At 50.6% G+C, this 21870-nt stretch overlaps 1 protein-coding gene and 1 pseudogene across 1 annotated transcript in view; both read right to left on the reverse strand.

Annotated features, from left to right (window-relative positions):
- Nucleotides 1-21870, reverse strand: part of LOC147660927 (uncharacterized) — a 221563-nt gene that overhangs the window by 78838 nt on the left and 120855 nt on the right. The window lies entirely within an intron of this gene.
- Nucleotides 11379-17221, reverse strand: LOC147660928 (uncharacterized; annotated as a pseudogene).

Raw genomic sequence — 21870 nt, forward strand, 5'->3', positions numbered from 1 at the left:
GACCTCGCAAAGCATCCCCCGCACGCTGACAGCCCCCGCTCTCACATGCCTTGGGTCATAAACCTCTCTTCCACACAGCTCTGCCTCGGAACCCCATCCTGTTCCCAGCGCGACACTTCCCTCCATCCCTTTCATGGTCCCGGATCCCTTGATAACACCCCTCTTTCCTTTGTGCCCGTTTGTCTCACTCGTTCCCAAGCCGCCACCTGGCCCTGCGGATACTGTCATTACCCCCTTCCTCCTGTACAGTGGGAAACCCCCATCAAAGGATCCTTGAGCTGATCAAAGCCCCCACCCCATGAGATCCGATCAACCTCACACATTCCGTGAATCGGCGGAATGTCCAGCTGCGCAATAATAATCATCTGTTGTGACCAGGGTGGGGACTTCAACTGTAAATGTGTGTGGGAACGGGCCTGAAGCGGGGATTCCGAGGATGTCTTTCCGTACATCAAAGTAATGACAGAGATGTGTTTAATGTAATAAAACAATAAACTCGTGTATAAGAGGCCAGGCCTCAGAGATGCAGTTAGAGCACCTCGAGAGGATACCCTGTTGTCTGATTTGACGTGTTCTGCTCCGTCGGAATAAAACTTCTGTTTCCTGCCTTTCAGTCTCCAGCGCCTGCCTCTTTGTTTGGTAACTTGAATGGGTATAGAGGCGGTTAACGCCGGGCAACAGCGAGAAAGGGTCTTCTGCCTGTACCTTTCTTCAACAATTTGGCGTCCCAAACGTGGGGCCCATCAGCGACTCGTGGATCCAGTGGGAGAGGTCCTGACGACAGAGTGAACGACTGCAACGATCGGGAGTGCACCTGTCCAATAGACCCTCGTCTGACAGCCGATCATCCGAACTTCACTGGTTCCGAACAGACCTCTCTCGAGTGATCTACGGTCCTGACTGGGAACCATCAGGAGTGCCGCGAGGATTACGAAGAATAGAGGACGATCGGGCGCTGGATTCGGAAGACAAGAAACTGTCCATGCGGTCCGGGTAAGGTCGTGTAGACACGACAAATTGCGAAATGATTGATTGTTTGAAAAATACTAGTATTACTCTTTAATTGATCCATTTGGAGATTCGCTGCCTGCAAATGGAGAAACAACAGGCTCTCTCTTTGCAAGCAGTGAAGGATAGGTAACGTAGACCTTTGTCCACATTATCATCTATCACGCCTATCCTTCTCCCCCACTGATTAATTGATTGAACCCGAACTACTGTTCGCGGACTATTTTCTGGAGATTCTCTGTCTACAAACAGGAAAGAACAGGTTCCCTTTTTGCAGATAGTGAAAGGGTAGGTAACGCAGACTTTTGCGGGCCTACTTATTCTTCCCACTGATTATTTGATTAAACATTGACTGCTCGTTATTGGTTCATGAGGTATTCACTGCCTGCAAACAACGTAGAATAGAAATATTCTGTCTAGTCTTTGCACGCAGTGATAAGATAGGTAGTGCTGACTATTATCCCCATTGTGATCCGTCATGCCTGTCTTCTCCCCACTGATTGGTAGCCTGTTTAGCCCGGACCGCTTATTAGAGATGAACCATCCGGCTCCACTGGAAGGCACCCCTAATAAGGACATGTTCATGAAGCATGGATTGATCGCTATAGCCTATAGCAAGCTGTGGCATAAATATACGAAAAAGGATCGAGAAAGTCAGTGGCCACTGATAGGATCCTTCGATGATGATAAAATGAGCGCGCTAGAAACAGCCCTTGGTAAAAACAAGACAACACCCACTATGCTTGATAGTTTCGGCATGTGGCGCAAAGAAACCGAACAGCGTAAGAAGAGAAATGAGAGTAGGTTGGGAAAAGAGCTGCGAAAAGCAGCCCACCTAGCTGCTCAGAAACTAGAAGAAGAGATAAAAGAAAGAGAGGAAGCCAAACAGAAACTAGAAATAGAAACATCAAACCAGTGTCCGGTTAGAACGCCCTCCACACTCTACCCTGAATTGCCCGCGAAACAGCGAGCCAACGATGATCTGCTGCTAGGTCCTCCGATCATCTACATGCCCCCTCCATATGCCCCTTCCCAACCCTTAGCTCAGCACCCACCACCCCCGGGCACGAACGAAAGTGGCACCACAGCTTCGGCCCCCGTGGCCTCTGTGCCGGCCGAACCCCTTGTATTAGATACTACACAAACGACAACGTTAGACGACCATGAGACCCGAAGGGCTGGTTCTACAAGAACAAACAGGTTAAGCAAAGATGAGCGAGCAGGGATTGACAAGATAGCAAGGACGTTGGTAGAAAGAAAGGAAGATGAAGAGTATATCACGGATATGTTTAAGTCGTATACTGGAAGTCACAGACGACACTTTACTGTTCGACTGTGTTACTATGTCTTGAACGCATACGAGGACCGATATCGAGACAAAGGTCCCGAAAGCCTAACGACTCTGTACCGGAAGGTCGATATCGGGGATGAGGGCGAGTGTGATGTGACGGACCTCCTTACGCGCACGCTTGAGGTTTTCCGCCACCTCACTGAACGAAAATCGGGAACTAAAACCATGACATCCGTAGTGACCGAACCACCAACTGAGCAATCTAACGCCATGATGCCGATACGAAAAGCTGCCCCTTACTGGGTTCCCCCACGAGGTGAAGGGACTCATGATGACGCAAACAACAAAGATGCAAAAGGAAGGGTAGTGTACAACTGGGTCTACCAGCCGTGGGACTGGCAAGAGATTCTGACGTTTCGGAAATCTCTGCCTGATCTACGTAAAAACCCCACTGCCTTCTATACTGAGTTAGCCACAGCCCTAGGTTCAACGATTATGACCCTGGCTGACATCGATTTGTTCTTCGGGTTATGTCTACCAGCTGATGTGTGGAAGCAAATCCGGAAAGTCGACCACCTTGAGCTGTTTGGACATACCTGGTCGCAACTCGATGGCATTGATAAACAGCGAGAGCCTGGACAAAAGCCCTTGAAATCTATTTTAGACCTCCCAGACAAAATCGTACAGAGATTAAAAACCCTGATTCCAGAAAAGAAAGTAGACTGGTCGATAGTAACGGCCTGTCGCCAGAAACCCCAGGAGGATGTATTGGATTACTTCTCCCGGTTTAAAACGGTGTTCTCCGATTACAGCGGCCAGGACATGACCACTGCAACCGGACACCATCTGTTTGTCCAGAATTACGTTAAGGGTTTGACACCGGAGGTCTCCCAGAAACTACAGGCCAGTGAGAGTAGTTGGGCAGCCTCCAAACCCACGGCTATCCTCCAGATGGCCCAATATTACGAACATCAGAAAAATGAAAACGATAGAGCGACAGAGAAAAAGAAGAAAGACTTGAAAGAGAGGGTGATGATCGCACAACTGCAAGGGGTGACTATAGGACGCGACCAATACAGGGGAAACTATCAGATGAACGTCCCTAAGACTGCACCTCCCAAGGACCGTACTTCGACTCCCCACATTGGACGTACAGACATTAGAGAGGACCAGTGCGCTTTCTGTAAAGGAACTGGCCATTGGAAATCCCAATGCCCGATCCTTTTGGAAATAATCAGAAACAAAGACCCCAGGGACATAGCAAACGGACCGAGAAATAAGGGACAGCAGCGAGGGCCTTCAAATGACACGACTAATGACAGATCAGGCAGACCAAATAGATTTGACCGACCCAGACAGAACCAATGCCAAAAGTCTGACTATGACGACGCCCACGACTTTGCATAGGACTGCCAAGGGCAAGGGAGGGATCCAGTCGAGCTCTATGTTGACCAGCAAGGCCCTTATGTCACTGCTAAGGTCTTGGGTACAAAGTCTCCATTCCTGGTAGACACTGGCGCAACACGTAGTGCGTTATCTAAACGACTGATTCCAAGGGCACCCTTGTCTGGCTCACTTATAACATCGACAGGTTTCGATGGAACGCCCTCCACTAACCCTTTGTCTGCCCCAATCCTCTTCGACTTAGAAAACAACACCACTTACACCACGTTTTTGCTCTCTGCCAATAGCCCTGACGCCATTATGGGACTTGACCTATTGAAACACTTCCGAGCGACAATTAGATGCTCTCGAGACGGAGTTCGAGTTTTCCTTTACGACAACCCCGTTCTGCTTAGACATTGCCCTCCCCGACACATGTTTTCCATCACTGACGCTGATGCATCCCTACTTGACACTCTGCCTCCGTATCTGTGGGCCAAGACAGATTCGGACGTAGGGCGCATGATGATTGACCCAATACACATTACTGTCCGCCCAGACGCAACACTCCCAAAACTTCCACAATATCGGATATCGCCCGAGGGCGAGAAGGCATTGGTAAAGATTATTCAGTCACTGATAGATGCAGGAGTGGTAGAGGAAGTGGTTAGCAACGTTTGCAACAGCCCTTTCTTGCCCATCATCAAGAAACAAGGAGAAGGAGATGAGAAAGCATACCGCTTTATCATTGACCTTCGAGAGATCAACAAAGTGGTGGTACCCCAGTACCCCGTGGTCTCGGACATCACCACCATCCTGACATTGATTCCTTCTACTGCTACAACCTTCACTGTCATTGACCTCAAAAACGCATTCTTTTCCATCCCCATTCACCCAGACAGCCGATATCTCTTCGGCTTCACCCTAAAGGCCCGCTCGTATAGGTTCTGTCGAGCACCCCAGGGCTATACAGAAAGCCCTAGCATTTACAGCCAGGCCCTCAAGAGACAACTGGATCAAGTCCAGTTACCCGATGGAGTGGTGATGGTGCAATACGTCGATGATATCCTTTTGGCGGCCGACACCACTCCGCTAGCAGTCACAGCCACCATTCAACTCCTACACTTCCTTACGGAAAATGGCCACAAGGTCTCCAGGAAGAAGTTGCAATTCTGCCAACCCCAAGTGACATACTTAGGCACCTCCTGTCCAAAGACGGAAGGAAGCTCACTCCCGACCGGATCCAAACCATTCTCGAAACTCCTGTCCCTAAGACTCAGAAACAGGTTCGCTCTCTACTAGGTCTCACCTCCTTCTGCCGACAGTGGTTGCCAAACTTTAGCCTTGTTGTAAAACCACTGCTTTCTCTGCTAGCTAAAGACGTCCCCTTCCCGCTCCCTTGGACCCCTGAGTGCCAAACCTCCTTCACGGAACTACGAGACGCCCTCTGTTCGGCCCCTGTCCTAGGTACCCCCGATTATACAAAACCCTTCTCCCTTTACACTCACGAAAGGGAGGGGTGCGCTTTATCTGTCCTGACCCAGTCCATTGGCCCAAAGCAACGACCATGCGCTTACTTCTCTGCCACTCTTGACCCTGTAGCCAGAGCCTTGCCTGCCTGCCTTCGAGCTGTAGCTGCCGCTGCTATCTCTATCCGACAGAGTGAGGGAATCGTGCTCTCGAATCCCCTCACAGTACTGGTATCCCATGCAGTTGACACCCTCCTGAACCAAACCAAGACGCAACACCTGACGAGTGCACGACTGACTGGATACGAGCTGACCTTGCTAGCACCCCATATCACCCTAAAAAGATGCACCACACTGAACCCGGCAACTCTGTTACCCTTACCAGAGAACGATCCCAATGTGCTCCCTGTACATGACTGTGTGACTCTTACGGACGAACAGACTAGAAGTAGGGTTGACCTCAGAGACGCGGCTTTTCCTGACCCTGACGGAGAGCTGTGGGTGGACGGCTCTTGCATCAAACTCCCCGATGGCACCACTTCAGCTGCCTATGCAGTCACCACGGCTCGAACTGTAGTCGAGACAGCCCGCATCACACAACGATCTACCCAGGCAGCGGAACTGATTGCCCTCACACGAGCCTGCATTCTAGCGGCAGGAACCACAGCGAACATTTACACTGACAGCCAGTACGCCTTCGGGGTGGTTCACCATTTCGGGCTCCTTTGGAGGGAGAGGGGATTCTTGACCTCACACGGCACACCCATCTTGCATGGAGATCTAGTCTCCGCCTTGATTGAAGCTGTCCTTCTCCCCAAGAGGCTTGCGGTCATCAAATGCCAGGCACACAAGAAGGTGACGGACATTATTGGACAGGGAAATGCACTAGCCGACATCACTGCCCGAACGACAGCCGAAAATAGGACGACAACACGTATGTACGTGACCAGGTCACAAGCAGAAAAATGGACTGACGCTAGGGACACTATTAGAGACATTCAAATGGCTAGCACACCACACGAACTGACTGAATGGACACAGGTGGGATTGAAGGATGACGAAGGCTGCTGGCGAACAAAGGACACAAACAAATGGTTGCTACCTGACTCGTACCTGATCCCCATACTGACTATGGCACACTCCCCTGCCCACATAGGATCAGCCCCCATGATTGAACTTGTCTCCAGAGTTTGGCACAATGATAAAATAACAGACTCCGCCAAACGCCTGGTCCAACAATGCTTGATATGCCTACAACACAACCCCGGGAAAGGAACTGTAGTACCCCGGGGAGAGTTTGGGGTCCCAAATCACCCGTTTGAAGTCCTGCAGATGGACTATATTCAACTAGACAGATGCCAAGGCCTGAAGTACGTACTCGTTGTGGTGTGTGCATTCAGCAAGTGGGTAGAGGCATATCCAACCCGTGACAACACCGCCATGGTCACTGCAAAGGTACTATTAAAGGAATTCTTCCCTCGCTACGGCCTTTGTCGGATTTTATGGAGCGACAATGGCCCCCACTTCATAGCCGAAGTCATCCGAAGTCATCCAGCTCATCATAAAAGGGCTGAGCATCAAGCAGAAGTTCCACGCAGTTTTTCACCCCCAGTCTGCGGGTCTCGTTGAGCGACACAATGCCACCCTGAAGCTCAAATTGGCCAAGATAGTGGCTACCACGGGTCTGAAATGGCCAGATGCCCACCCACTGGCATTGCTATCGATGCGTTCCACCCCCACCAAACATCACTCGACACCTTATGAAGTTGTTTTTGGTCGACCCATGAGTGTCTGGTCCGCACCGAAACCAACTTCCATACATGACGTCCCGGACGTCCTAATGTCTGATTATCTGTATAAATTGACTGAAACTCTGTCATTCATCAGCAGGTGCAGCATGCCTCCAGGGGTCCGGGTCACACCATCCAACCTGGAGATTTCGTGCTGATCCGAAATTTTCAGCGAACGGAAAGTCTGGAACCCAGGTGGACGGGCCCCTGGCAAGTGCTGCTCACCACCCGGACAGCTCTTCGTGTGGAGGGGAAGCGGCACTGGCTGCACGCGCACCACTGCAAGAGGGTCTCCTCGACCTTGACCACAACAGAAAGCATCCACAACCAAGAAGAGCTCCTGAACAAGGACCGACCGTCACTAGCCTGCTATCCTGATTCCGAAGCCCTTGAACTTGCAAAATTCTCTGATCCTACTGTGCCATCCAGAGAAGGGTATTTCCTGAGACGAAAGGAGGGAGCTTCGGCTAAGTAGACCACGGGCTAAGTTAAAATCTCAGAACGGTGACCTAAAACACCATCAAGGGTCACCCGGAGAGACGCTAAACGAAGTCTGTGGTTCTGCCCGCTACCGAGCACCTTGAAGATGATGGAAGCGCCAAATGAGAAGATGATGGAAGCGCCAAATAAGAAGATGATGGAAGCAACAGGAAATACCCACTACAAAAACCCGAAAGCAGACAGACTCCACAGCTCAAAGACAATTGCACTTTTTATCACGATCCTTTTCTGCTTTCTCCTCATGACCACGCTCTGGATTGTGGAAGAAAATACATCCGCTCATGAAACATTCCTGACCACTGCTCAGCCTACCACCATGAAAGAACATTATCTGATTTCGCTCTCCCCACAACTCAGAGAGAGACGAAAGGAATTTTGGAATAACTCCTTTGTACAGTTGTTGCACCAGCACAATCTTGCCACCAACGCCACCAACTGTTGGATCTGTGGGTTGCTACCCCACGCTACTGGGCACTCGATACCTTTCATCCCTTCACCCTTTTCAGTTCACGGCTCCTGCCTTGCTTGGCTGATCCTCCTGCAAGAAAGTTATAAAGACAATACCACTTCTGGCAGAACCATGACGCACTTCTATCATGGGGTCTGGCGAAACCGGACAAAGACACACTTCTGCCCGCAGACCTCCAACGACTCAATCCACATGGACATCCCAGCTAAAGAACGAATTGAAATGCAGGTGTTCAACAATCCAACCAGACCCACCTTCTCTTACCTGCGGAAACAAACGGCTGCCACTCTGACTGTGGCCCTGTCAGTCATCAACGTCACAGGCCACATGTGCATAGAAGGGCTTGGGACACAGCTGGTAGGCCGCAGCGCCTGCCGCTTCACCAGAACTTTGGACTCCACCGACCCACCTTCCTTTGTATCCTCCCCAAATATGTACTTCGTTTGCGGCACAAAGGCTTACACCTGGCTCCCCAAAGGCTGGGGGGGCATCTGTTTCATCTCCTTCATCCTTCCTCCGACTTATGTGGCTCCAGCGAACCATCATAGACAAAAACGAGCCAAAGACATTGAACAAGCCGACTCAACAGGAGCACAGTTCCTCGATGCCATGAAGGGACTTGTTCCGCTCTGGGGCCCGATGGCAAACAGCCGTGCCATCCGACATCTGACTCAGGCACTTGAGACGACAATGAACATCACAGCTGGTATCCTTGCTAACAACACCGCCGAACTTCAAGCGGTCCGCCTGGTGGCCCTCCAGAACCGCCTTGTCCTAGATGTGGTTCTTGCGGACCGTGTTGGAGCATGCCGAATTATTGGGTCCAGCTGCTGTACATTTATACCAGACAATTCACCTTCAGTGTACAAGGCCATCGAACATCTCCACAAACTCTCTTCAGAAGTCCACCAGGAACAAGAAGAATGGTCGCTTGGTGGCTGGTTCTGGAGTACTGTTAAGAACTGGGGCTGGAGACTGTTTACCATTATCCTGATCCCTGTAGTTGTGATATGTGGTCTATGCTTAGGAATCCAATGTCTGCCACCTCTGTGTTCACTATGCACAAATTGTATTTGCCCTAAAACTGTGGACTTCAGAAATGAACGCATGGGAGCATTGTATGATGCCGAGGTCAGAGATCTAATGAAAATTGATATCGAATAGGCAAGCTGGCTAGATATGTTGAAAAGGGAGGACTGTTAAACCTTAGGTTGCAGCATCAACATTATCGGCGCCATCTTGCCCCCTTTTCGAGCCCATTCATGCGCGTAAGCGGCAGCCATTTTGAGCACCATGGCCTCTCTGCCCATCGTTGATAGCCAGCGCGTCTCTCTCCCTCCCTCCTGACCTCGCAAAGCATCCCCCGCACGCTGACAGCCCCCGCTCTCACATGCTTTGGGTCATAAACCTCTCTTCCACGCAGCTCTGCCTCGGAACCCCATCCTGTTCCCAGCGCGACACTTCCCTCCATCCCTTTCATGGTCCCGGATCCCTTGATAACACCCCTCTTTCCTTTGTGCCCGTTTGTCTCACTCGTTCCCAAGCCGCCACCTGGCCCTGCGGATACTGTCATTACCCCCTTCCTCCTGTACAGTGGGAAACCCCCATCAAAGGATCCTTGAGCTGATCAAAGCCCCCACCCCATGAGATCCGATCAACCTCACACATTCCGTGAATCGGCGGAATGTCCAGCTGCGCAATAATAATCATCTGTTGTGACCAGGGTGGGGACTTCAACTGTAAATGTGTGTGGGAACGGGCCTGAAGCGGGGATTCCGAGGATGTCTTTCCGTACATCAAAGTAATGACAGAGATGTGTTTAATGTAATAAAACAATAAACTCGTGTATAAGAGGCCAGGCCTCAGAGATGCAGTTAGAGCACCTCGAGAGGATACCCTGTTGTCTGATTTGACGTGTTCTGCTCCGTCGGAATAAAACTTCTGTTTCCTGCCTTTCAGTCTCCAGCGCCTGCCTCTTTGTTTGGTAACTTGAATGGGTATAGAGGCGGTTAACGCCGGGCAACAGCGAGAAAGTGTCTTCTGCCTGTACCTTTCTTCAACACCTTGCTAGGAGCCAGTGCCAGATGGCTTGTGCTTCCAGAGACAAGACTCTTGACCTTGTGCCTCCCTGTTTGTTCAGATAGAACATAGTTGTCGTGTTGTCCGTCTGAACCTGGAGGTAGTTGGTGAGCAGAGAAGGATAAAGAGACTTGAGAGCCAGATGAACTGCTCAAAGCTCCAGGAAGTTGATATGGTAGCCTTGCTCTACCTCGGACCAGAGGCCTTGAACTTGGAGTCGGTCCATGTGAGCGCCCCAGCCTTGAAAGGAGGCATCCGTGACAATTCACTGGGACGGAGGAGGACGATGGAATGGAACTCCCTGGAGGAGATTGGACCGTTTCAACCACCATCTGATCGAGTCCCTGGCTTCTTGAGGAAGCAAGACCCGGTCTTCCCACTGATTCGATCTCTGAGACCACTGGTCTTCGAGGGCTTGTTACAGAGGCCTCATGTGAAGGCGGGCATTGGGCACAGTGTAGATGCACGAGGCCATCGATCCCAGGAGAGAGGACACTTGTCTGGCTGTGGGGGCGTGAGAGTCCAGAAAAAGGCGACCCTTCAGGAGCATAGATGACAACCTCTCCTCCGAAGGACACACGCTTGCCTGTAGTGAGTCCAGAGAAGCACCCAGGTAGTGGATCCGTTGGGAAGGGTTGAGAACTGACTTTTTCAGATTGACTTGAAGACCCAACGAGTCCATCAATTTGAGGCAGAACGACAGATGGTTTTGAAGCCGCGTCGGAGTGGAGCTTTTCAACAGCCAATCGTCTAGATACTGATAGACGAAGATCTTTCTTTTGCGAAGAAAAGCAGCCACCACCGCCATGTACTTGGAGAATGTCCGAGGTGCAGATTTCAGGCCAAACGGCAGCACTCGATACTGGTAGTGACGGCGTCTGATCTGAAACCTTAGAAATTTCCGATGCTTGACTGAGACTGGTATGTGGAAGTAGGCGTCCTGCAGGTCGATGGCATACATCCAGTCTCCCTGATGAAGATGCGGGAAGATCTGGTGCAGGGCGAGCATGCAAAACTTTTCTTTTAGTATGAATTTGTTCAGCATTCGAAGATCCAGAATGGGCCTGTATTCTTTGACAGTTCCTTGTTTTTGAACCAAGAAATACCGGGAGTACACTCCTTGATTTCTGTGAATGGAGGGAACCTCCTCTATGGCCATTTTCTTTAGGAGGAAGGGGACTTCGTCTTGTAGCAGTTGACTTTGGAAATGGGGAAGGTGTCGTGCCTGAAGGAAGACTTGCGGAGGAGGAGATTTGAACCTCAGCAAGTAACCATGCTGCACAATATTCAGCACCCATTTGTCTTTTGTAATGGATTCCCACTCTACCAGATGATGAGAAACACTCCCTCCTACCGGAGTGGCGAACAGACGTGGAGGAAGCAATGGTTCAAGGCTTGGGAGGTTGCTTGGAGGAGGACAGCTGCTTGTTATTGCCACCTCTTCCTCTGCCTGGACGCCGCTGCTGGAACTGCGTTTTCTGCTGAGACTGGGATTGCCACTGAGGGGTTTGAACCCTCTGCTGGAAAGACCTCCTGTTTCCCTGGCGAAAGCGTTTCTTGAATTCCTTGCGCTTTTCTAATCCCACCGCTTTGACGGTGTCCATCTCCGCTTTCATTTTGGACATTTCGTCGTCAGCGTGTGTTCCAAACAGAGATTTCCCATTGAATGGCAGATTCAAAATCTTCTTCTGGGCGTCTGGCTTGAGCCCTGTCAGGCGGAGCCAGGCCGAACGACGGGAACAAATACCATGTGAATAGCCATGGGCCGCAAGGTCAGAGGCATCCACTGCGGCGCTAATAACCTGACTGGCTACAAGGCCTCCCTCCTGTATATTCTCCAGAAAATCTTGACGATCTTCCTTGGGGAGCTTGTCTGTAAAGCGAGTCAGGGAGTCCCAAAGGGACCTATCGTACCTTCCAAGCAAGGCAGAGGCGCTAGCCACCTTCATAAATGAAGAGGAGGTGTTGCATACCTTCCTACCAAAAGAGTCCATAAGTTTGCTGTCTTTTTCAGGTGGTACTGAGGAAGAAGTAGAGCCGGCATGGGACTTCATGGCAGCCGCCACAATAATAGAGTCCGCAGGAGGATCAGATCTGAGGAACAAGGGATCCTCTGCAGGGGACTTGTACTTCTTGGCCATCCGAGATGGAACAGATCCCACCACTGCTGGTGTGAGGAAAGTAGCCATAGCCGGTTCTAGGAGGCCGGGGACCAGGGCAGTAGAGGCCTGGGCGCTGTGCGATGATGTAGGGTATCAAAAATCACAGAAGTGGGAACCACTGGAGTATGCAGCGTAATGTTCAGCTTTTTTGCTCCCCTGCCCAGAACATTGGAGAAAGTCGCAATGTCGTCAATTGGAGAGACTCGGGAAGGAGGCATAGATGAGAAGGTTGGAGAGTAATCTCGAAGACGACCGTGTGGAAGATCTTGTACGCCGTCTGTTATGGGGCCTGTCACGATTCCTGCTGTGACGGTCCCTGGACCTAGAGCGATTTCTTGATGGAGACCTCGGTCTTAGACCGGATTGGAGAACTTGGCCTGACAGGTGTTCTTGGCCGTACTGGAGAACGTGATCTGACCCGAGATCTTGGCCTGGGTGAAATCCTGGGACTCCGAGGAGACCTAGACGGTCTGGTTGGCGTTCTTGCTGAAGAAGGAGAGTATGTGCGGGAGTAACCCGAGCCCGGGCTACTTTGACCTCCAGATACAGCCCCTTGAGGATGATGAGGCACCAAACTGTGTGACCTGTCCGCAGATCTGGGTGAAGGTTCCGGGGAGATCTCCACGATATTTAAACTCGGAGATGATGACTTGACTCCTGAAGATCCGGAACCAGGGGACTCCACCACCACCGTCACTTGATCCCTCGACGGCGAAAGCCTCGACGTCGAAGACGTCTGGGTGACTAGTGGCGTCGAGTGGTGTCTTGATGCTCTCGACGGCGACCAACCACGTCGAAAGAGGCTCGACTGAGAACCTCGACGTCGATCCGGAGATTTCGACGTCGATCCTCGACGTCGACCAGATGGAGATGAAAACAAGTTACTTACCTGTAACTTTGGTTCCCCAGTATTGGTAACTTTCATAGATTCCCATGCTTTGTATCATTCCCCGTCGTCGGAATGGGAGCCTCGGTAGTATAATAACCATAGAAACAAAAGAGATACACAGACCTAGGCCTCATCTCATTTTGTATCCTATCACTCTCTTTGTGTAAAAGAGACCAAACTTTTGCTAGGACCAATCAGAGCAGCCTCACCCTCTAGAACCTTCCTGAGAGAGCCCAGAGCCTCAGATTTTCGTAGCCGTTGTGCAAACCGCCACTATCTCATGTGAAAAAGGCTGAGCTTTCCCAGGGGAGGAGGGTGGGCGCATGGGAATCTATGAAAGTTACCAATACTGGGGAACCAAAGTTACAGGTAAGTAACTTGTTTTCTTGCCCCAGTATTGGAACTTTCATAGATTCCCATGCTTTGTATCAGAGTAGCCAGCAGTAACAACCAAGACACATTTTGTAGGTACATGGCCTCACATAACCATAAAGTATACACACTTATAGTATAGCAAACAAGAAACAAAATGTGCTCACCAGGATGGAGGGTTCGTAGGGAAAGCTCACCTCTCAATGGAAGAGATTCCGCAGAACTGCTTGACCAACAGCCGCGGCGTCTCGTCCTGCAGATTCCAGGCAGTAATGTTTTGTGAAGGTATGAGTACTGCTCCACGTTGCTGCCCTGCAAATATCCTTAATGGTGACTCCAGAGAAAAGAGCCACAGATGATGACACAGACCTTGTAGAATGGGCACGAACCTTATTGTTCAAAGGCTTACCCGCCTCCTGATGGCAAAATTGAATGGCACTGGAGATCCAGCGGGAGATGCCACTCTTTGCTAAAGGAAATCCCTTCCGTGGTGCGCTGTAGGAGACGAACAACTGGGATGATTTCCGAAAGGGCCTTGTACGTTCCAGGTAGAATTTTAAGCATCTCTGAATGTCCAAAGAATGTAGAGTGCGTTCCGCAGGTGTAGAAGGACGCGGAAAGAAAGACTTTAAAATCAAGGGTTCATTCAAGTGAAACTCGGATGGTACTTTCGGAATGAACTTTGGATTGGTGCGAAGAATAAGAACATCCTTTTTGAATTGAAGGAATGGATGGACTATGGAGAGGGCTTGAAGTTCACTAACTCTCCTCGCTGATGTTAGAGCCAAGAGGAGGACAAGTTTCCAAGAATGGAACTTCAAATCCGCTTTGTGCACCGGCTCAAACGGAGGTTTCATGAGTTGAGCCAGGACAAGATTGAGCTGCCAAACTGGAGGAGGAGGTCGAACTGGAGGGAACATCCGGAACAGACCCTTCAAGAACTGCTTAACAATCCGAGAGGACCATAAGGAAGGGCCTGAAGAAGTACGCCGAAACCTTGAAATGGCAGCAAGATGGACTTTCACACATGAATGTGCCAACCCAGATTTAGCCAATGATAGAATATGGCAAGAGTTGGTGAGGCAGAGATTTATAGGGATGGAGACCTTGTCTTTGACACCATAGGCAGAACCTTCCCCATTTTGCCTTGTAAGTCTTATTTGTGCTCGGTGCTCGAGCCTGTGACTAAACGTCTCGACATTCTTGGGAAAGATTTAAATGACGGAACTCTCTGTGTTCAGGAGCCACACTGTCAAGTGGCGCGATTTCGGATCCGGATGGTAAACCTGCCCCTGATTCCTGGACAACAGGGATGGAATGGACTGTAAGCGGATCGGAGGAGCTTGAGAGAGCCGCAGGAGCTCTGTGTACCAAAATTGTCAGGGCCACGCTGGTGCAATGAGAATCATTTTGCACGGTTCCGCCTTCATCTTCTTGAGTACTCGAGGAATGAGGGGAATTGGAGGAAAAGCGTAAAAGAATGCGATGTACCAGGCCATTGAAAGGGCATTCCCCAGGGACCCCAGATGGTGAACCTTGCTTGCGTAAAACCGGCATTTGGCGTTTACTGGGGAGGCAAACAGGTCGATGGTAGGTGTTCCCCAAACCGAGAACACTCTCTCCAGAATGGACTGATTCAATTCCCATTCGTGTGTCACCTCCGTTTGTCGACTCAGGACGTCTGCCTTGACATTGAGAGAACCTGCCAGGTGTTCGGCTCTCAGACTGATGTTGTGAAGGATGGCATAATCCCAGAGTTTCTGAGCTTCTGTGGACAGAGTCTGTGATCTCGTTCCCCCTTGCTTGTTTACATAGTGCATGGCCGTCGTATTGTCTGTCCGGACCAGCACTGAACGGTTGCGAAACCTGGGAAGGAAAGCCTGTAAAGCTAACCGAATGGCCGTCAGCTCCAAAAAATTGATATGGCACTTCCGCTGATCCACGCTCCAGTGTCCGCTGACTTGAAGTTCGCGGAGCACCGCTCCCCAGCCTTCCAAAGAGGCATCCGTGGTTATGATGAGGGGGATGGTGAAATTCTGAACGACAGACCTTGCGCGATATTGTCTTGTACCAGCCACTATTCGCATGCCTTTCTCATTGCCAAAGTTACCAACACCTTGTTGTTGAATGATCCGTCTGCCTGGCGCCATTGTCTGTCTAGTTCTTCCTGCAAAGGGTGCATTCGCAGCCTGCAATGAGGTATTAATGGTATGCAGGATGACATCGACCCTAGAAGGGACTTGTATTGACGGACTGACAAGCATTTCTTCTGGAACAGTTGGCGAGCTGAGATCATCAACTTCCGTTGACGGTCCTCCGAAGGACGAGCCGTGCACTGTGTGGTGTCCAAAATTGCCCCCAGAAACCGTGCGGTCTTGGAGGGAAGCAGAACTGACTTGCTGCTGTTTAATTGAAGGCCTAGGTGTCTGAATAACTGAATGCAAGTCGAAACAGCCTGAGAGGTTTCCTTGAAAGATGGAGCCTTGACTAGCCAGTCGTCCAAGTAAGAGAACACCTCCAGGGAATGTGTCCTCAGAAAAGCTGCCACAGGTGCTAACACCTTGGTGAACACCCGAGGTGCAGACCGCAGGCCAAACGGAAGCACCTTGAATTGGAGATGGCTCTTGCCCACTGTAAACCGCAGATATTGTCTGTGAGCTGGGTGTATCGGAATGTGGAAATACGCATCTTCCAAATCCAGGGAAGCCAAGTAGTCGCCTGGGTTTAAAAGAGGAAGGATTTCCTGTAGAGTGACCATCCTGAAAGAGAGTTTTATGAGATAAGTGTTGAGCTCTCGTAGGTCTAGAATGGGGCGCCAAGTCTCTGTCGTCTTCCGCACCAGGAAGAACCTGGAATAAAAGCCTCTGCCCCTCTGAGAAAGAGGTACCGGTTCTATTGCTCCTTTGAAGAACAATTGATGGGCTTCTAGATGGAGTAGACCCAGATGTTTCGTGTGGATGGCCCCCGGAGCTCGTGTTGGAGGAAGATCTTTGAATTTCAACGTATGGCCACTCTGTACAATATTCAGGACCCACTGGTCCGATGTTATACACCTCCAGCTGTTCAGACAAAAGGAAATCCTGCCCCCACTGATGTGACTGGGAGGGGAGGAACAGCAGGTAGAGCCAGGAGGCCGCTATTGTCGCTTGCCGCCGTCACGTCCTTGACGGTTCTGACGTCCTCGCGGTGTCTGGCGAGAGTAAGACGCCGACTGTCCCTGCCGCTGATTAGAGTACTGGGTCTTGTAAGATTGGGACGGTTGTGATGAATATCTCTGCTGGGCGTTGCCTCTATACGAAGAGAAACCCCTGCCTCGAACGCCCTTAAATGGGACCTTGCGATAGTTAAGAGATCCCAGCGACTTTGCCGTGTCGGTATCTTTCTTTATGTTCTGCAGGGCATCATCCACATGCTTTCCGAAAAGCATTTCGCCATCAAATGGGAGGTCCAGGATCCTATTTTGGACCTCCTGACGAAAGCAGGTGGCTCTTAACCAGCCCTGGCGACGTAGCACCGCCGAACTCGCTAAGGCCCGAAAAGCCGTGGAGGCGATGTCCATCGCACAGTCGATGACCTCGGAAGATGATTTTTCCCCTTCCATCAGCACTCTCTTGGCTTCTTCTCGTGCTACGTCTGGCAATTGCTCCACAAGCGGTGCCATGTCACACCACATCTGGCGATCGTATCTGCCCAGAATGGCGAGAGAATTGGCTGCTCTAACCAGCAAGCTGGCCATGGTGGAAAACCTCTTCCCCACATTATCCAGACGTCTACCGTCTTTGTCTGGAGGCGTAGTCAAAGGCGTCATCGGATTCTTCGACTTGCTTTGGGCAGCCTGAGAGATGACTGAATCAGGTTTCGGTTGACCAAGAAGACAAGCTGGACTGCCTTCCGGAGCCTTGTACTTCTTTTCCAGTCTGGGGAGTACTGGAATCCCCGTGGCTGGATTCTGCATGATCTTTATGCCTTCCTCTCACACATGTTAGATGATCGGAATAGACTTGACGGATCTTCTGTATTGCTCCTTGAAATCATAGAGGAAGCATTCAGACTCCTCTCTTGTAATTGGCAGTCCAAATCTTTTCGCCGCTCTCTCCATCAGGTGATGGAACCCTCTTATGTCCACAGGAGGGGAGATAGATGTATCACGACCAGTGGCATCCGGGTCTTGTAGGCCACTGTCACCCTGATCCAGATCTGGGTCCTGTAATGGATCAGATAAGGGATCCACTTGAACCCCCTCCTCGTCCGAAGAGGTATCCAGATTGACCGGATCGGTTGGTTCCGGATCCGGTGTGCGAGGTCGGACCAGAGGTATAACCTGAACTGGGAGGTGGGGCACCACCTGCGAAGAAGGCGGACCAGCAACTGCTTGTGGCAATCCCTGAGGGGGAGGCTGTGTAGACTGCGTAGAAGGTTCCGACGGGAACCTGTTTCTATAATGCTGTAACATTAGTTGAAGATCAGAGAGCAGAGAGACAGGCATGGCCACCATGTCCTGTCCTAAACCAGTAGGACGTCGCTCCTCTGAAACATATTGCACCTGTTGTTCGCGTGCATGTTCAAAATAGTCCTCCGTGTCAGTGTCCTGCATCTTTACATTCAAGTCTGAGGGACTGTAGGCATGTCCATAATGACCAAAATCCTCCTCTTCTTCCTCCGACTCCTCCTCAAGGAGCATATTCGGTGGATGCGACGACACTCGTCGTGGAGATGTCATTTCCGGCGTGATTGTCATTTTCAGAGGAAAATGCAGCTTTTGACACGTCGACTATCTCGTCGTCGACGTCGTCATCGTTGGAACAGCAGTCGTCGACGGTGAAACCGTCTTCGTCGACGGAGCAGCAGTCGTCGACGGTCTATTCACCTTCGTAGACGGCCTCTTGGTCATCGACATGGCCATCGTTCGTAGACGAACTCGTCGTCACAACCATCACTGTAGACGTAGAAGTAGTCGTGGTCGTCGACGTGGTCTTCGTCGTCGACGAGCCCGTCGACAGCACCTTGCCGGAGCTCATCGTCGTCGACGTGGAAACAGAAATCGTCGACGAACCTGGAATCTTGAAAGACGAAGACGTCGTCGACGTGGAGATTGCTACCGACGACGAGCCCGTCGACGGAGCTATAGAAACACTGGGAACTTTAGCAGAAGAAACCGTCGTCGACGTACCTGACGTTTTCGTCGTCGACGAGCGCTGCTTTTTCTCCGGACCGGTTCCAGAAGTGACAGAAGAGTGTTTGTCACTGGCCTTCTCTTTTTTGGACGGAGGAGAAGTAATGGAAACCTCCTTTTTGTCCTTTGAAGTAATAACCATGCCAGAAGCATGTCGCTGCCTCTCCTTTTCACTTCCGTGAGGAGATTGAAGGGGACCAGCCCTCTCAGACCTATCAGAGATCTTGTGAGGGGCCTTAAGAGGGGCCTCCATTGACGAAGAAGAACCAGGGGGAGACCTACCCCTCTTCCTGGACTTATGAGAGGATGCCATAGATGTTGAATCCTCATCTGAAGAAACCAGCTCTTTCTGAGTCTTCATCTTTTGAAGCCAGGTCAAAAGTCGACCCTCTCTGTCACGGAGAGTCTTGGTAGAGAATGTCCTACAGATCTTGCAGTCGGTGGCCTTGTGGTCTGGGTATAAGCAGTAAATACAGTTGTCATGCTTATCCTCAACAAAAAGTCATTTTTTCCCACAAGAGGCACAGGACCTGAACAGGGCCTTCTTCTCCTTGTCAGACATCTTTTAAATTAGTAATAATCCAAAAAACCAATAAATCCAATACGTTGTAGAAGAAAACTGAGCAGAGCTCAGTGGAGACTCCCTAGCACAACGTGCGGTAGAAAAATCTGAGGCTCTGGGCTCTCTCAGGAAGGTTCTAGACGGTGAGGCTGCTCTGATTGGTCCTAGCAAAAGTTTGGTCTCTTTTACACAAAGAGAGTGATAGGATACAAAATGAGATGAGGCCTAGGCCTGTGTTTCTCTTTTGTTTCTATGGTTATTATACTACCGAGGCTCCCATTCCGACGACGGGGAATGATACAAAGCATGGGAATCTATGAAAGTTCCAATACTGGGGCAAGCTCCATGATGCCGTATCGACGACGACTCTTGACGTCGTGTCGACGATGACCTTCTTCGACGTCGCGTCGACGGCAACCTTTCCTGGCGTCGCCTCGGTATCGACTTCCTTGACGTGGAAGGATGGGATCGGACAGTCCCTCTTGACGGCGGCCCACCAGCCGGCGGCGACCTGGATGCCGTCCTAGCTTTCGACGCCGATACCCTCAGGGGGGGGCGGAGAGTGTCTCGACATCGACGGAAGCCTCGACGTCGACAGAGACTTAGAGGTGGTAGCAGCCATGGACTTCGAGCCCGAAGCATGGTGCCTCGACGCCGACTTGACTGCGGTGGAGATCTTCGACGTCGTGAAGATGATCTGGGCCTCTTCGACGGCGACCTCGACGGAGTTCTTCGACCTTCCTTCCTCTTCCTGGGGACAGGAGAAGTGGAATGACGCCATTTTTGGCCGTGCTTGCTTGTAGAAGACCTGGGGGCAGTAGAAGCACCCACCTGGTGACTTTTGTCTATCTTCTGCATGGCATGAAGTCGATTTCTCTCCCTGTCGCGAAGAGTTTGTGTAGAAAGCTTTTGACAGTGATGGCACTGATCAGGGTTGTGTGCAGATGGTAGGCACACAATACACACAGAATGTGGGTCAGCCAGAGCCATCTTTTTGTCACAAGAAGGACATTTCCGGAACAGAGCAGGCATTCTGACAGGAAATTCTTGTGGGTTACCACAGAAAAATAAATCAGAAGCCTTATTAATCCAAAAAATGTTAAAATATCAGAGAAAATTCTCTCAAAAACACAATTTCAGTTGAAAACTGAAGAGCTCAAGCTCCAGGATCCTCACAGAAGGAGCCGGAAAAAAGAACTGACCCAACTGTCACCTGTGGTGCACCATGGGAGCAGGGGGTTGCCTTCAGGTCTTAAAGGCACGGTACCCCCCTACTCTATTGCCTTAAAGGCAAGGTGTCAGTTTTTCTTTGTTGCTTTATACTCTGCTGCAGCCTACTGGCAAATGCCTGCAATTACAGGTTTTTTCGTATGGCAATAAAGCATTGGTTGTATACAAATGTTTTCTGCTCTCTTTCTTCCTTAGGGGTTGGGAGAGTACTACTGTATGTATGCTGATTTATGTAATTTTGCTGCAAATTTGCCAGTTGGGAAATGTTTTAGGCTGCAAATATATGTTTTTATATATATATATATATATATATATATATATATATATATATATATATATATATATATATATATATATATATATATATATATATTTATATGTATTTTCTATATGCTCCGGGATCCCGCACATGGGCGGGGATTATTCATAGATTATGACTATTGATGAGTATCCCCTGGATGAGAAACATCGTGTGCATTGCAGCCTGGACGGACAGGGGAGCAGCTCTACACTAGCTGCGGAGCCGGGGACTGCAATACTTGAGTCCCCGGCTTTGAGGCCTTCTTGCTGCAATCGGGGCGAGCCGGAGGAGAGGTGCTGACTTTCTCCCCCACCACAGCCAAAGAATTAAACAGTATACAGCCGCTCTCCTAGTGAAGAAGAGGAGGTGGGCGGGCGACGAAGTGGCTGGACAGCTCGGAAGTGCGGTGTCTGAACCCCGGCGGTGTACAAACACGCGAGCACCCTGGAGGCATATTGGCGTGTTAGACGAAGGGCACCATCAAGGGGGACTCAAAGAGAGACGGGTACAGGGCCGACGGCTGGGACATACCTTACCCCCCTCGCCCAAGCAGAAGCAAGAGGGGTGCCGAAGGGCGAGTCAGCGGAGTCTCTAACATCTGGGCCTAGGGGTGAGAAGCTGTAGGGCCCAAGGACAAACCATACCAGAGTACAGGAACTCGGAAGAACGTGCCCCATCCCCCTTCCCCCCCTCCCCCCTCCTAGTCATAGAGGGTGACCTGAACTGCGCTGATCAGTTTCAATTACATGCGAAGGAGCAAATGCATGACGATTGCGATGCCTGGTGAGAGGAAACCCTGGGGCTCCAGCTCTCAGGCCTGTATGAGACTCTGGGCGGTGATCAACCCACAACACATCCTGACCCAGGAAGAAAATATTGGAGAGCTGTGGGAGCATTTAATGGTGGCCGAAGGATCCTAGGATACGCAATCCCATGTCAAGAATTTGCAAGTGATCTGGCAACTAACAACACCACTGACTGACCGGTACACTATACCTGTCCTGGGATCATCCACGATGGCGGCAGGGGGTAAGGGGTCAAGAGCCAATTCCCAGAAACAGCTTGCAAAATACGCCTGGACTAAAAATGGAGAAAATAATTACTCACCTAGCAAGGAGAAAGATGGCCTGGGTGTGGGACAGCCGCATGTCAAAGAGCCGACTCTACATGATGTTATGGCGGCTATAGGTG

This window comes from Lissotriton vulgaris, unplaced genomic scaffold (genome assembly GCF_964263255.1).
Source record: "Lissotriton vulgaris unplaced genomic scaffold, aLisVul1.2 SCAFFOLD_1932, whole genome shotgun sequence".
Lineage (NCBI taxonomy): Eukaryota > Metazoa > Chordata > Amphibia > Caudata > Salamandridae > Lissotriton > Lissotriton vulgaris.